Raw genomic sequence first — 17,260 nt, 5'->3', positions numbered from 1 at the left:
ACACTGTTTATTAATGAAGTTGATTATTTTTAAATAACACACAAGTACTGCACATAAACAGGGATGCCATTCTTTTATTGCTATTATGACAAACCGTCTTCAGATTCAAAACACAAAATGGGAAAAAGAAAATGGCCAGATGCAAATATTATACTACAAAAAGAAAGGGGAAAAAAAGGATTGACTTACAGGGTTTTTGACCTTGAAGAAGTTGCTTCATTATATTAGCCAACCAATTATATGTCTGTTTATTGGACACTATTTGTGCTTTTGCACTTTATTGTGACTTAACATTTATATGCAGCTCAAAGTTGATCTTTCTTAAATTTGATAATGTTGTTTGGATTTTATTATTAAATTTACTTAAGCATAATTACTATTCATTGATTATAAGTTTTAAACTTAACTAATAATGTATCTAATAAAAGTATCTTATAATGTATTTAAATGTTTACTCAATTCCAATGAATAAAGAAATTATAATTTAATGTTTTTATCTAGTTTTATGTTAATAACTAGTCCAAGTTATTTTTTTCTTCTATGAATAAATTAAAAAATTATACATGTGTCCTTCTTTTTCTTCTTTTTTTTTAAAGATGGTTTTATACGTGTAAGGTAGGATGAAAAATATAATTTAAAATTTTCTTGTGACTATAATAAGCATCAGAGTGCCATCTTATCAAATTTTGCTTCCATTTTTTTAATCATTTCTTAAAGCTTTGTATTTTAATAATCTTACCACAGTAGTGGTATTTTTCTGATATAAAAGGTCAACATTGTAATGTATTTTTAAATAATTCAATATTAATAAATAATTGTAAATCATAGCTTTATGTGTGAAATATTTTTAATAATAACAGTAATTTTAATTATAATAAAGACTGTACTTTCAATATATTATTTGTTCACAATGTCTTGATGCAAAAAATATGTTCCTTTTCCTAAATTTCATTATGTTTTTCACTTGTGTGACCTAAGACAATAAGAAAAAAGCTTATCAAATTTGCATCACTAATTTTAAATAAATCTAATTATAAAATCTAAGTAATAAATCTAATTATAAATCTAAATAATCATAAAATAAATCTAATTATTTTTTTTATGAAAAAGATTTGCTTAACCCTCCAAGCATTATGCATCTGAACGAAGCTTTGTTCTGGTATGCTGCATTTCAGTTAAATTACTTGGGATGTAACAGATTTGCTTTGCAGGAAAGCAACTACTTTAAAGGATGTGAAAATCTTGATCAACTGTTCAACGACCACAAAAACCATGGCTTGTTAATGCAACACTTAAAGAAAATATTTTGTTTGATCAGTCATATGATGGGCGAAGGTTAGTGCATTATATTTTATGTGAAAATAAACTCTTATTTGTCCATATATATATAAACAGTCTACTACTTCACATTGTACTAGCTATACAACATACCTGCCAACTCTTCCGGATTTTCCGGAAGATTTTATTTTCATATTTAAAGTGGTAGTAATTATATACTATTTTTTCTTTCATAATCTTAATTTTTAAATGATATTGATCACCACTATTCTTACAAAAATTAAGCACATATATTAATATGCGTTACTATCATGGTTGTCAACTTAAACTTCTCAAATACAACGTATTTGTTTGCTTAAAATCGAAGTTTTAATTCCATTTTAATACCACTGGGAAAAATGATAATGGAAGGGATTAAAAGTTGGCAGGTATGATACAATGTGGATAAAACACAAGTAATGCCACAAAAATAGACATTCTTTCATTTTAGTTGTGTAATCAAGATGTCAGATTATGTAAGGTTAATTAGATTAAAGTGGATTTAATCAGGGTCTGATTATAGCCTAGACCCAATAGGCATGGGCCTAGGGCCCACAATTTCTGAGGGGCCTCAAAAATTAGTAAAAAGTCTAATGTAATGTGGGCTAGCTATGTGTTTGTTTAAGTATTAAATAAAAAATAATTTCAGCTTACAATAAAATAAAATTCAGCTAATCAGTGAATTTCAGCGAAAATCGCTGATTTCAATTGTTTGTGGTCACCAAACTATTTTTATTTTGACATAACATGTTTTGTTGTTTTATATTTTGCTTGAATTTATAGATACATAAACTTTATCTTTGAAAAACAATCTTCAATTGTCTGCTTTCAAAATTTCTTAGAATGTTTCTCTTAAATCATGCAGTTCAATAGATTCTTTTTCATTATTAGGACTACTCTTCAGTAATTTAATTTCAAAATATTTTGTAAGGGGCCCAGAAAATTTGGTGGGCCTTGGGCCTGAATTTGTCTTGACCGGTCCCTGGATTTAATATTCTGATTTTTTAAGTATATGTTTCATGCTCTTAAATCGCACTGTAAGGTTGTGTTTTGTTTGTACAAATTATGCTAAACGTGACAGACAAAAAATTTAGTAAGTACCCTAGTTATTAAAATCAGCTGGAGGATCTTTCAGATGATGAAATTTGATTTGTTAACAGGGAAGAGAACTGTTTATTTTTTTAAACTGAAATTTATTCAAAATTTTAACAATTTGGGGACTTTTCTGTGATATTAAGTTAAAACAATTTAACAAAGTTTATATATATATATATATATATATAAACTTTTATTCCGTTTAACATTTATTTATTCCGTTTCAACATCAACCCAGGTAAGAAATTTTAAATATTTTTGCCCATTAGATAGTTTATCATAAAGCAACTTATAAATTCATGCATTTCAAAATCAGATATCTGTGGTGCAATGGTACATCACTTCATTTTAACCTTTAAATAAGTTGCTTACCATAAATGACAATTAAAAAGTACAATTTCCTGATGTTCAACTGCTCATCAGTTACATTGATCATTCTGTTGATTCTTTTGTAATTTTTTTTCTCCTTTTTATGTGTTTACTGTGAGTGTATGACTTTCAATGTTCAACTCCATACCATTGGAACTTTGAACACAATCCAGAAGACAAGGGACTTCTAGATCAAACTAGCCTTTGTGGAGAAATTTTTATTGGAACTAACCCTCATTTACGTTAGATGGAGGGAAAAAAATCTAAGAATCCCACAGTTAGCCTGATGGCAAAGAGATTCTAACCCATGTTCCGTCTACCGCTGAGGATATTTTATGCCAGTACTGTGATCGGTTCGAGCCGGATGCAGCATTCTTTTCAACCAACTATCGCTGAGATTCCCTGTTAACCTCATTGGGAGGAAAGACCTCTATCCCTTGAGCCACCGTTCCGCTACAATTTACATTGTAAATTTTAAGATCTAATTAAACTATATTGGCATGTCATGACAAGCCAGTGATCATGTGGCATATTGACAGTGCTGATTCTTTCTTGCTTCTTGCAGTGCTGACTGATTATTTTTGGCTGATGACTTGGTTTTGAGGTTTCCTTTCAATTAATTAATAAAAAGAATGTGTAAAACTTTCAAAATATTTTCTTCTAACTTTGACTTGTTTCCTTTATAATCCTGTTGTATTTTATATGATTTTGAAACAGGTACCACCAAGTGATCCAAGCTTGTGCTTTGCAACCTGACATAGATTTATTGCCTGCTAGAGACATGACTGAAATCGGTGAAAGGGGCCTGAATCTCAGCGGGGGACAGAAACAAAGAATTGCTCTAGCTAGAGCTTTTTATTCTCCTGCACGACTTGTTTTGCTAGTAAGTATGTCGGCTTAATCGTAAAGGAATCTGTACAACTTACATAACTAAATTAGTAAGAGAAGTTATTTATAGACAACTTAATATTTCTTTAATACCTTTCTATTTATTAAAAGCATGGTATTGAAAGAAATACTTCATATGTGTATATATATATATATATATATATATATATATATATATATATATATATATATATATATATATATATATATATATATATATATAACACAAATTAACATGAAAAACATGAATAAAATAAAAATAAAAAACTAAATGGTAGAGAAACAAGAATGGTATAAGCAAATAGTCGTTGTCAAGACACATCTAATTGCCATAAATAATGCGATATTTCTGAATAAAGAATAATTATCCTAAGATAAAAATTATTCTTTATATGTGTCGATATCGCAAAAAACCTTATTTTGAAAAAAATCATGAAATAAAAGAAAAATGTAAAAGGAAATCAAACTTACCGGCGTGAATTAAAACGCGGTTTAGGTTTAAAAGTACTATAATAAAACAGTTAACAAAAATCGCGAAGATGTAAAATATTGCTTATAGCTTGAATCGAATATAATAAAATTAAAAAAAAACATTTGATCGAAGAAGAAGAAAAAAATGTTTAGGTAAAATATTAGTGCTGCCATCTATGAGAAACAATTAGTAAAAAGGTAATAAAATTGAAATAATAATAAAAATGTTTAACGGATTGAATAAATTAGCAGTCTTAAAAAAATAAAAAATAAAAATAAAAAAATAATAATAAATAAATAAATAAAAAAAAATAATAATAATAATAATAAAAAAAAAAAAAAAAAAAAATTCATTAATAGGGAAATTAATTTAAAAGTCAGTCTGTCAGGATAGAAAGCCGTTTATAGACTCATCCTTCATTCATAATTTTACAGAATACACATATCCATCTTTCATAGGGTGACTTATTTAAAAATCAGAGCCTGCATACAGGAATAGAAAACCGTTTATAGGTTTTATTCTTCATTCATACAACCTTACATAATTTTAAAGTATACACGTATCACCTGCATTTATATGGGGTGGTTCTTTACGAACCAGAGCCCATTCCACTTATACAAAAATAAAAAATAATTAAATAAATAAATAAACTGTTTATTATACTGGACAATTAAAATTAAATTAATTTTAAGAGGCTACAAATATTAAGAAGTAACTAAAAAATATTTAACTAATCCAGTATAAAAGGTCATACATCCAAACTATTCCGTCCAGTGGCTTTAGGAATAGTTTATCATAGTTAGTTCCTACCTTGAAAAAATCAGAGCTTATTCTTAAAACAGAAAAATTAAATAAAAATTAAAAATTAATGTACCAAGTTTTTTAAGATTTTTTTAAAATAGAAATTAAGAAATGAACTAGGAAAATGGCTATTAATTAAATCGTTTTTATATATATCAGTATCTAATAAAAACTCGTTATAGTTAGAATTATTCCTGTAAAATCTATGAATTTGATTGGCAATAATATTAGAAAAAACCTTATTGGCTAAGTTAGAGTTGAAATCTATGCATTTTTTAACTGGAAATTTAAATTCATTTCTTTTGTCAAAAAGTTTAAATGTAATATTTTTATCTGCATTAATATTAAGAGTCAAATCTAAAAAATTTGCTGAAGAATTACTATTATTTGTGTTATTAAGAATTAATTCATTTGGATAAATATGTTTTGCTAGAATATCGAAATCATTAAAATTAATAACTAATAGATCATCAATGAATCTGAGAAAGAGAGAATCAATTGGAAGATTAACATGTGATTTTACAAATCTATATTCTTGTAGAAAAAGAAAAATATTGCAGATGTTAGTACTAAAATTATTTCCCATGGGAATACCATTAATTTGTTGAAAAAGGTGGTCATTGAAAAGAATATAATTGTTGTTAAGGTTAATATGTACTAGAAAGTTCCAGTTATCTTCATTAATAATATCACTGAGATTAAACATGCTATGAATTTGAAGAAGGTCATCATGAATTTTATTAGTTGGAAGGGAAGTATAGAGGTTTTCGAAATCAAAACAGTGAATTGAATCTACATTTTTTAAAGTTTTTAGTGTATTTAAAACCTGAATGCTATTTTTAATATTCCAATTTAAATAGTTATTATTTTTAGTAAGTTTATTAATTTTGTTATAAACTTTTTTAAGAATGTTCTCAAAGTAAATACCGATTTTTTTCATGTTACTATTAACGCCACTTGCAATAAACCTGAATTTGGTTGGAGTCTTATGGAATTTTGGATTGGCAAAAAGAAAAGGAAAATTGTTAATATTATTTGGTTTAATTTTAAGTCTTTTATAGATAGCATTAATTTTATTAATAATAATATCACTGTTGGTGTTAAGTTTTTTGTAGGTAATATTGCTATTAAGTTCATTGGAAAGAAGTTGTTTGTAAAAAAATTTTCAAATAATTGCAAAATTATTACTAGCTTTATCAACAGTGGTTATACAAAAATTACATAGTGCCCATCACCAACTAAAATCACATTTGTTCTGAGAACATTTCATTTTATAAAGCATCCGATTTTATAAACCGGAATGTATATATTCAAGAAGCAGAATGTAAAACTTCAACTTTACATCCACACTGAAAGCGAAATTGATTTTATTTTTACTGAATCCTCATTTGAAATTTTAATTAAACCTAAGCTACATTCTTTAATTTACAGAACGGTTTTAAAATGTTAGCATATTTGTTTGATTAGCGAAATTTATAGTTAAAGATTTAACATGGTGTGAAAGCCTGTAAAATATTTTATAACTTTCAACTTTCAATATATCATTTTCTTTGTTTTCTTTAAAGTTTATTTTAAAATATTACACTTCTCTGTCATCTATTGAAGTTAGGACGATAGCTTTACCTTAATGAATGAATGGTGATCATTGACATTGGATGATGGTAGGCATTCTATATTTTTTTAAGACTTAAAATTAAAAAAAAAAAAATTTTATAAAAGATCAAGAAAGACTGGTAAAAACATTAAATAATCAATATTTACAAGCTTAAAATTTTAAAAATATAGACTGATGTTTCAAAAAATTTAATTTATTTGTTTTATTTATATATATATTTATCTTGTCTGTATTAATAAGCAAAGAAATTTTAATTTTCAATTTTACTTATTTTTTTAATGAAAGCTTAATCCCCAATTTCCTAATTTATAGAAAGTGTATTGTATTTTTCAGTTACTTAAAATTAGTCAGTCTTTATATGTTATGGTATTATACAGTCATTGTATGATATAAAAACTGCCAAATATTCAATTGTTAATCACAAACCAACTTAAAATTTTAAAAAAGCTAGACTGTTATTTAGAAGTTTAAACTGATTTTTTTTTTTTTTTTTTTTTTGTTCAGTGCTTTTCTCTTTTTTTTTTTAAAGAATTTTTACTTTAAATTGCTGCGCCAAATATTTTAACATTATTAGATTCCTACTCATTTGGTTTCAATTTTAATAAAAACTTAATACCTATTTTTTTTTTATAGAATTTATGTTGATATAACTTCAGAATGAAATACTTTTCAAATAATACTTAAGTCACAATCTATGAATGATGAAAACTATTTAATATTATATTGTGCATCATCTACTAGTTAAATTTCAGATAAAATTTAAACCGCTGCACACTGTATATCGAAATTATTATTTTAATATTCATTTTTAGTAATATTTAAGAATCAGGAATTCTTTTCTTTTTTCATATTTACTTCTGCTAATTTTTCTTATTTCCATAAAACTTTCTTGAGATTAAAATTGACTTGTGATTAAAACTTCAACGAACAAATCAGTTATAAATTTGGTATGCAATTATAGGTACTGTTAATGGAATCCTGCACAATAAAGAAACAAGGTACCCCCAAAGAAATGGAAAGCCTTTTGCAGGATGTCAATTTTAATATGAAGAAACCCAAAAAGGCATATATGAGTGATAATAGTCAAGCTGAAGGTACATCTAAGGAAAGACATAAGCTTGTTTGTCTAATATCCAGGCAACAACTCTACAGAATAGTGTCTACTCAGATAATGTTATTTTGGATTGATTAATGGGATACCTGCAAGTAACGTTGTGTGGGTATATCGACCCTAATCGGTTTTTGAAACGTGCCATTTGTTTTTTTCCGCAACTGTTCTCTCCATTATATTTCGAGTAAGCCAAGCCTGTCAAGTATCAATTCTCCTATGTGACGCATTCTATATTCTTTCACAAAGATTTCAATTCTTTTACTATATATTTCTTACTTAACACAGACAGGCATAAACCCATGTAGAACATAAACAAACTATTTATGCATTGTAGTTGCCATGTACATCGAATAAAAATATCACAGTTACAATAAAATACATTAACAAATAATAATTATAAGTTAATGAATTATATTTTACCAAATTTGATGTGCAATATGGCATTGTATTTAACTAACATTCTAACTTATGTAGATAAGCTTTAGTTAAGCATAATGAAATATGCAAAAAAGAAATGGTTTTTTTGGTAAAGCAGTAATTAATATTTTTAAACATTCCAAAACAATTTCATGGTTTTATTTGGATATTATCTGGAAGTATTAAGTATTTTAGAGCTTCTATAAATTAAAAATTAATATGCAACTTATTTGTTTTTATGTTTGGGTTTAAATCAGTTTTATCAAAGAGGTGCACAACCTGGGGTTCTCAATTAGGCAATGGAGCATCTCCTTTGCAACTAAAAATTAATTGAAAACCTGTGTAACTAATATGAAAATTTTAAAACTGTTTTTCACACTATTTTAATAAATTGAGAAGAAAACAATGAAATATAAGGTTAAAATGTGTATTAAATCTTTTGACACCACAATATTTTTTTTTTAACTTTCTGTAATTGAAACAAGTATATAATTGAAACAAGTATAAAACAAATTTAACTCAAAGATTTAGATTTATTTAAAAATTAAGAAAGTAGTTGTGTACAGGAAAATAAATGTTTTGAAATTTTTCCTCGGTGAACAAAAAAGTTAAAAAGCATGTATGTTATGCATCTCTATTTTAAAATTTACATTACTAATATCCCAAACTCTTAAATTTCATTATATTTTAAGTTTATTCATGCAACTTTTGTGTAATAAAACTTGCAATTTTTAAATTAATGAAAAAGAATGAAGTTATGATTCTGAATGAAATTTTTTTTAGTTTTTTTACCTTATTATCTATTTTTATTATCCAACTATTCTCTTTTTGGGGGGGATAGGGGGTTTTGCATTCTTTTAACTTTTTCACCATGTGCATTGTCTGATTTTTTTCCCTTTTATGCTGTCTGAAAAATGTATTATATGCCAAGATTGGTTTTTCGCACCTTAATAACTACGCCATACTAATTATTTTAGACTCCTTTAAATAACCGAAAAGTTTTTAAATATGTATATATTTCAGGATATTAAGCCAAGAGCCAGAATGGTTTCACTTAGTCGGCAAATGTCTCACAATCCTTCCAGTCCCTTGCCTTGCCACGATTGGGGTGACCATGATGATCCTCTTCCGTCCAATTGCTGATCCTGATACTGGTCACAAGCTCCTGAATCGCATGAAGTCTGTCGAGAGTTTGAGGTGTAGGTCGAGTGCGAGCTCTGCAAGTGTAGTTAGAAGGTTGTGGAAGTGCCCTCCATCAAGGTTGAATTCCAGGATATCAACTAGAACTGATGATCTCATTGAAGAGGAGGAAGATAATACTGAAGGTATGTGGTTTAGATTTATATGTGTAATGGAGATTTCTAAAATAATTATATTGTTTTATTGTTTAAAGATGTAACTAGCATTTTTTTTAAATGTACTTTAGTGTGAAGCATCTTTGTATATTATTTCATTGCTTGAAAAGTGCTTAAAAGGTGCTTATTTTTGTTGAATAATTTGGCTATGCACCCTGACTTTCATTTAATTTTGTCTTTTATTTATTAGCAAATGTATATTTGTCTAAATGTAATGTTGAAATTATTTATTGATAATAGAATTTTATCATGTTTTTAAAGTGGATAAAATTACCAATGTGAGCAATTGCAGTTACCTGATGGAAAACTCATTAAAGAGGAAGAAAGAGAGAGAGAGGCAAAATTTCAAAGAAAGTTTATCTTATGCATATGAATGCATGTACTCTACCTTTGGCATTGTACTCTACCTCAGTATAGCTACCCAAGCCAGGAAAATAGGCACTGATTTTTTGCTGTCTGCTTGGTCTGAATCTTCTACTTACAAAGAGGATGAAATAGATCTGGAGGAAGCAGAAAGCATGGGAGAATCTCAGGTACAAATTAGTGATAAAAGTTTCTAAGAGAAAAATAATAATAAATTTGACTTTAGAAAATAATTATTTTATATATTTTTTTTTTATTTGGTAGTTTTATGATAATATTTTCAAGACGATTGTCATTATAATTTTTTTTTTATGAATCAATTTCTGAGGAAAAGGATTTTTCTATCAATCTAATTCAGGCATAAAAGAATCTCAGGTACAAATCAGTGAAGAAGTTACTATAAAAAAATCTCTTTGACTGCCAAAATCGTACTTTTTATCATTAAATTTTGTCAATGTTAATTTTTCTTTTAATTTGTTTATTTTGTGGTAATTTTTTAGGCAATTATCACTTTTAAATTTTTTTTATAACAATTAAAAATATATGTATTCTGGATCAAGGTACTTCAGGCATGTAAGAATTTTGATCTAATACTTTTGTTTGAATAAAAAATATCAATGGTACCTACCTTAATCTGTTAATAAACCATTTTTATGTATAAAATCAAATTCATGTAAGATAATTCAAATAAATATTAAAAGAAAAAATATAAAACAAAAAGAAAAATTTTCTAATTACAACCAATTACTATTAAAGCTAAAAAACGAGAATAATAATTAAAATCATCTCAAAACCATCATCTAAGAGAATTTTGATTTATTAATTATATTTGAGGGAACAGACCAATGGAAATTACCGTAGTGTGTTCATAAACAGTATTTTATAATAAAAATTACTTTGTGTAAAATTGTTTCATTTAAATTTAAAATATATATGTATATATAGATATAGAACAAATAACATTTTCAAACTGGGATCAATTACTATTGAGATGAAGAGAAAAAATTAAAATTTAAAATCTTTTTATTTAAGGATTGAGCTCACTAGACAAAACTGATCTTTGATGATTCTAATTTCTGCTTTGCTCTTTCTAACCTGAGTAATAATTGAGATAAAACCGATGAAGTATAAATGATAAAGTAGTATAAAGTATTATTATCTGAAAATAAGTAATCTCTAAAACTATATTTTACTTCTAGTCAGTAATCTTAAAAGCTTTTTCTCTGAAATAGTGTAGCAGGAATTATAATTAATTTGTTATTTATTGTTGAATGATGAGATGAAATGATAAAGCATAATAAATTATCCATTAACATGTGTTTGATATTTTGACCAATAATAAATATTTTTTTATAAATGTTTTATATAAATGATTCTCAAACTGTACACCGCGTGAGGTTAGAAGAGTGCATGGAGCTCCATGGAAGAGTGGTGACTTTAAATAAACTAACTTATTGCTTTAGTAGTAGTTTGTTGTTAATTTAGAAAAAAGTTTCAAGGTGGAGTTGAAAGAGTTTTAAATAATGTAATATATTATATAAGTATCCTCCCCTAAGTAAAAGAAAAGCTATGAGTGTTCTATGCAAAACTGGGTTTTCAGCATTTGCAATTCTTCTTGTTCGAGAATTAAAAAAATCGAGAAAAAAACGAAATCTTGTTTATTTTGTGGTTTGAAGAACTGCTATGAGCAGCATTGTAATTTCGCTTTATTTATATTTTCTCTTATATTTATAAATTAGAATGAATACCTCATATTAATTCAAATTAGAGAAGAATGAATTCTAAAAATGAGTTGTATAAACTATGTTTGTATTTTTCAATCTTGCACACAAGAATCTAATTAAAATTATACAGCAGATAATTTGCTTGGAAAAGTTTAGAAATCCCTTGGTTAGTACATCTCATTCACGATTCTCTTTCTTTTTTCAAAAAAAAAAAAAAAAAGAATCTTTATCTTAAAAATTATTGTAGATACTTGCTCATAAGTCAAATTCTTTGAACACGTTCAATGAACTGAACTTTTGTTGCTCATATTAAAGTTCATAAAACAGTTTAAATGTCTAACATGCCAATCTGTTACATGTAGTTAAAAAAAAAGAAAAAAAAAGGTAATTGGTGCCCTTGCGGAGACTATCGAAAACTTAGTTCCGACCGGCACCCTTTCCTGCATATACAAGAATGTACGCAATTGCTTCACGGTAAAATCATTTTCTCAGCTATTAACCTCACCAGAGTGTGTCACCAAATTCCCGTGAATCCCAAAGATATACCTAAAACTACAATTACCAATCCTTTCGAACTATTCGGAGACGTTTTTATGCCTTTTGGTTTGAAAAATGTAGGTCAAAAATTCATGAATCAAGTCTAAGCAGGCTTCGACGTCTGCACACCGGACTTTGATTGCGTGTTTGTTGCTTTGGCTAACGAAGACGAGCATATCTTACGTCTGCAGGAAATATTTACCTGTTTCTCTCAATACGGCCCTAAACTTAACTCATCAAAGTTTGCTTTAGGAAAAAAATCTGTTAACTTTCTCGGTTATTTGATTTCTGCAGGTTGTTTTCCGTCTTTACCTCATAAAGTACTAGCCATTCTGAATTTTCTTAAACCTGACAATATTGCACAACTCAAGCGTTTTTTAGAAACAACAAATTTTTATCTCTCTTTTTGAAAGGCACCACAGCCTCACAAGCTCTTTTAACCGAATTTTTAAAAGACTCAAAGAAAAACGATAAACGTTCAGTCTCACGGACTGATGTAGCAATTTCGGCATTCGAAAAATGTAAACAAGAATTAGCTAATTCTGCTATCTTTAGTTACCAAACACCAAATCAAAAACTTTGATTTATAGTGAGTGCTTCTGATACCTCTATTGGCGCTGTTTTAAATACACATACTCAGAGTGGACCAAAGTCTTTGGTTTTTTCCTCCCGTAAATTCTCATTGACAAAAGAAAAATATATAATGCATACAATCATAAATGTAGAATATTGACACAGATGTAATGTAGCAACATCACAACCTGTTTCATCAACTGTCTCGAATAATTGGAACAACCAGAGTGCTTACCACACCATACCATCCTTCCAGCAACGGACTTGTCGAGTGCTTCGACAGAGTCCTGAAGCAAGATCTGAAGTGTCATTCTAATGTAAAATGGACTGAATCTCTTCCACCTGTTGTCCTCTGAGTTAGATCTTCTTTAAACGAAGACCCCGGGTGCAGCAGCGTTGAACTCGTCTAAAGAACCCCCTTGCAACTGCCAGCAAACTTCTTTTAACCTTCAATTCTAAATGTTGATCCTCATGAGTTTTTGAAAAAACCGCGAACTTGCATGTCAAGCTTGAGATCGATTCTAACTTCTTCTCATACGAACATGAAAGTGTTCGTCCATCCAACTCTTGGATCATGTTCTTGCGTTTTTGTGAGAAGAGACGGTGTGGTGGACCATATGATGGACTATACAGAGCGTTCAGAAAATACTTTTTATGTGGGCATTCATGTGAAAACATCAGTCAGTGTCGACCAATTGAAACCAGCTTTCATTCTCAGAAACATTGCGGAATCGCCAACTATGACAACTCTAGCTGTACCACCTATCATTCAATCAGCAGATCCTCCCGAAATAGTTACAAGATCTGGTCAGAGGTTTCGCTTTAATTCCAATTACTTGTAGTATTTTTTGGAAGGGGAGTACTATTGCGGTCGAGCCTAGCTCCCATCCATCGAAAATAGCTTCAACTTTCCACTTACAGTGACGTAGGTTATATTAACATTTTCTCTTCGTATATTGAGTATATTAACATATACTCCATATCTCACACTGAGTGATGATGCATCGAATTTTGTTTTTTTTAACTTTCATTTTATTAATCGATTGTTATGTAAATATTAAATTATTTCTTTTATATGTTAAGTAGTATTAATTATTTATTTTTATTAATTATTGAAATTATACTAAACATTGTTTCTCTAGCATTTCTTATTAAGCAATGTCATCTTTCTTTCAGAAGTATTTCCCACTAAACAGCGCCATCTATTCAAAAACATTGTAAATAATTGTTATACTTGGTGAGAAGAAACCTTCTGGTTTCCAAACCAAAATTAGCAAACCGGACATTTCTATTTCATCCATATTTTTCTTTTTTTTTTTAATTTGGTTTTCATATCAAATATAATCATCACTGGCAAACTAAAATTAAATGTAATTTATACCTGAACCTTTATGACTGATCCTGTTAAACCAATTACATAAAATTAATTTTGAAAATACATTATTATTTAAAATGCTTATTTTTAAATAGCCGATTTAAAAATAATATTTTTTTTTAATAAGCTGATACATTTAACTTTGTTGGTTCTTTAAACGAATAGCTTCCACAAGAAAAGGAAATAATAGAGGTATAGCGTTTCGCCTTGCTATGAATAAAATTCCATCGCATAAACCTTTACCGAATTATCTTACAATAAGAGCTATAGCTATAGAAACCAGTGTGTGTGTGTGTGATGGCAGTTTTCCGTATGACTAGCTGGAAACCAATTATTGGGTACTATCAGGCGTAAAGTGGTTCTTTTGAACATTTTAGCCCATGTGACGAATTGTCTGCAAATTCACGTTTGTGTCGACATTGCCGACTCCTTGTAGAATCTACATCAAAGGGATAAAAAAGAAAGTTTGGGGATCCGCTCTTTTGATACTATTTTCATAGTGAATCACACATAGATTTAAAGGAATGTTTCTGTTGTGTTTCGAAATCTTATCTGATGTTTTCGATTGCCCTGGAAAAAAAATTGGAGGGGTGCATAAAATGTTGCTTTCTTTTTAATGGCAATAAATTGTGGAAAGAAATTACGGAGATTGTTAAAAAATAAATGTTTTTGTTGGTTTTTAAAAAAAAGATTTTCAGTTTTATTTTTTGGCTTTTCCAAATGTTGATAATTTCTTAATTGCATAGTTAAGTAGTAAGTAATAAGTAATTTACTTGAGAACATTTTTTTTTTTGTAAATTTTTATTTTTTGTGCAGCTGAGAATCATTCAAGCAAATTGTGTATACAAGCATAGCATTATTATGTGAAATAGCTGAAATTATAATTTGAAATCCTGATTAAAATTTTATTTGTTGTTTACGAACGTTTGAGTTTTTCAGTTGAAAGCAAATCATGTTTTTTATTTCCTTTTTGTTATAAAAATCAATCGTTTAAGGAAATGTTTTCTGTAATTTAGAAGTGTTTTTTTTTTATTCTATTTCTATTAATAACACAATTATGGATGGCAACAGAATAGTTTTATTGTAGGTTTTATAAACATATGCTTCTTCTGAGGAAAAAAAAAATATGGGCTGTAGCAAGCGTGATATAATTTTTCCGTTACTTTGTAAGACTGTTCAATTTTTTATCATTATTATTATTTACTAAATAATATCTCGATTACATTTGATGATCTTTCAACAAGATTCTTGATAATATTCTTTTTTAGTATTCACTTCATATTTAACAAGCAGAGTTCAATTATTTAACAGCATTTTAACTTTTATCTTAATATAACTGTTTTACTTTTTTAATTTAATTTATCAAATGATATCTTATACTGATTCGTGCTATAATACGTTAAAGCAGGGATGGACAAACTTTTTTGGTTTAGGGCCAAAAATCAAGAAAAAAAATATTTGGTGGGCCAAGTAAAAACTTCAAAATTTTAAAAAAAAGGTGATATACAATTTTTAATTTAAATATTTAGTGAGATGAATGAAATTGCGATTTCGTTTTTAAAAGTTCCTTATATTAAGGTTCGAAGCGAGATGTGCCTATTTTACGGAACAAGGCTAAATGCTTTTCTGTTAGTCCACTTCTGAAATGATTCTTTCTAAGGTTCAAAGTTGAAAACTCTTGTTCACATATATAAGATTAAGCAAACATAGCACTGATTTTCTGGGCATGAAATATTAAATTTTGGAAACTAGCTTTTGGTAATGATTTGTAAAACATTGGAATATTTAGAAATAACTGCTTCAGATGATTGTTAGATTGTCCTCTCTTTGGAGCGTAAAATGCGCAATCTGCCAAATGTGAAGTACAATTTACCTATATTAGATTCCATAAGTCAGCTCCTCGAGAAAGACAAAGGCTAGTTGGAGCCAATCTGTGGCTATTCTATAAAGAACTTCTGCTTTCAACATTTTACCAATTGAAGCTGTCTGTGCTAACTATTTCCATCAATTTATGTTTTGTAGAACAAAAATAGAGAAAGTAAAAATTTTATCAGTACTTTGTTAAAAAAGGAAAAACAGAAATCATTTGAAACATAGTCGACAAGAAAATGGATGTATATTATTTATATTTGCCACTGATCGGCAAATAAAAATTCTATCCGCGGGCCGGATAAAATCTTCCTGCGGGCCACAGTTGGCCCGCGGGCCGTAGTTTGCCCATCCCTGCGTTAAAGAATGAAAATAAAAAATGATTGACAATGAATCAACAAATAATTTTTTTAAATAATAGCAAATAAACAAATCAATCTACAAATATGAAAATTTTTAGCATTCTTATAAAACCTAAAATAAGGAAAATTTATGACAGTGCAATTTGCAGCAGGTAACTATATGATATGACACCAAACAATTGGGTACCTGTAAACAACGTCACTCGTGGGTGTCGAACCCAATTGGCTGCTGAATCATGACATTTTTTAAGGCAGAAATCTCATCTAAAAATTGATTGAGCGGGATAATATACCAAAACTACACTGTAAAAAAAATCCCGGAACGTTTCTGAATATATGTTGCCGCTACGGTGCATGTAGTTTTCAAAAACGTTTCTGAATATTTCGGAAACCTCTTTTTGTTATATTCAAAAACATTTCGCAGTACTTCAGAAATATTTTGAATCATTGTTTGCAATTTCGGAATTATTATTTTTTTTAAATATGAAGCGTTTCCTATTGTTTCGGAAACCTCTTATGGGGCTTGGCTACCAACAATGTCAACCCTGTAAATTAGTAATTCAATAGAAGAATAGATTTAACATGTACTAGTGAATTGAAATTTAATAGTTGTAGTGGTAGCTATTCTCGGAAACTCAATCGGCGTCAGTGTTTCCTACTTTTGAGATTTTTATAATGTTTTTGAATTGATCCGAAAACACGATATTAAATGAAGCTCTCTGAGATTTTCGGAAACATTTTTGTCTAATCGAAATTAGTTTCTGAATTTTTTTACTAACTGCAACATTAACACGCCGTTTTGTTTATACGCAACCAGCTGATTTCAGCGTTCTTCTTCTGTCGTTGCAGGTACCCAATTGTTGTAATCATAAAACGATTAATATGATTATAGGTCAAATTTTAATAATTAACTTTCATGATACATTAATAATTTGAAAGCCTTTAGTCGGAATTCATTTATATTTATCTTTTTGATTAAAATGAAAATCTCCAACTTTTTTAAATCTTAAAAAACAG

The 17,260-nt window shown here is 28.3% G+C and overlaps 1 pseudogene across 1 annotated transcript in view; it reads left to right on the top strand.

Annotated features, from left to right (window-relative positions):
• LOC147803284 (ATP-binding cassette sub-family C member 8-like) overlaps positions 1 to 12,993 on the top strand; it is a 36,976-nt pseudogene extending 23,983 nt beyond the window's left edge. The window contains exons 13-19 of the transcript XR_015428868.1: positions 229 to 240; positions 1,252 to 1,335; positions 3,499 to 3,664; positions 7,519 to 7,730; positions 9,109 to 9,410; positions 9,681 to 9,973; positions 12,814 to 12,993. The product of XR_015428868.1 is annotated as an ATP-binding cassette sub-family C member 8-like (transcript). The remainder of the gene's footprint in view (positions 1 to 228; positions 241 to 1,251; positions 1,336 to 3,498; positions 3,665 to 7,518; positions 7,731 to 9,108; positions 9,411 to 9,680; positions 9,974 to 12,813) is intronic.
• Positions 12,994 to 17,260: the final 4,267 nt, after the last annotated feature.

Source organism: Parasteatoda tepidariorum, chromosome 9 (genome assembly GCF_982258835.1).
Source record: "Parasteatoda tepidariorum strain Cologne lab strain chromosome 9, Ptep-v5.0, whole genome shotgun sequence".
NCBI classification, from domain to species: Eukaryota; Metazoa; Arthropoda; class Arachnida; order Araneae; family Theridiidae; genus Parasteatoda; species Parasteatoda tepidariorum.
This window is presented reverse-complemented; position numbering and strand designations above follow the sequence as displayed.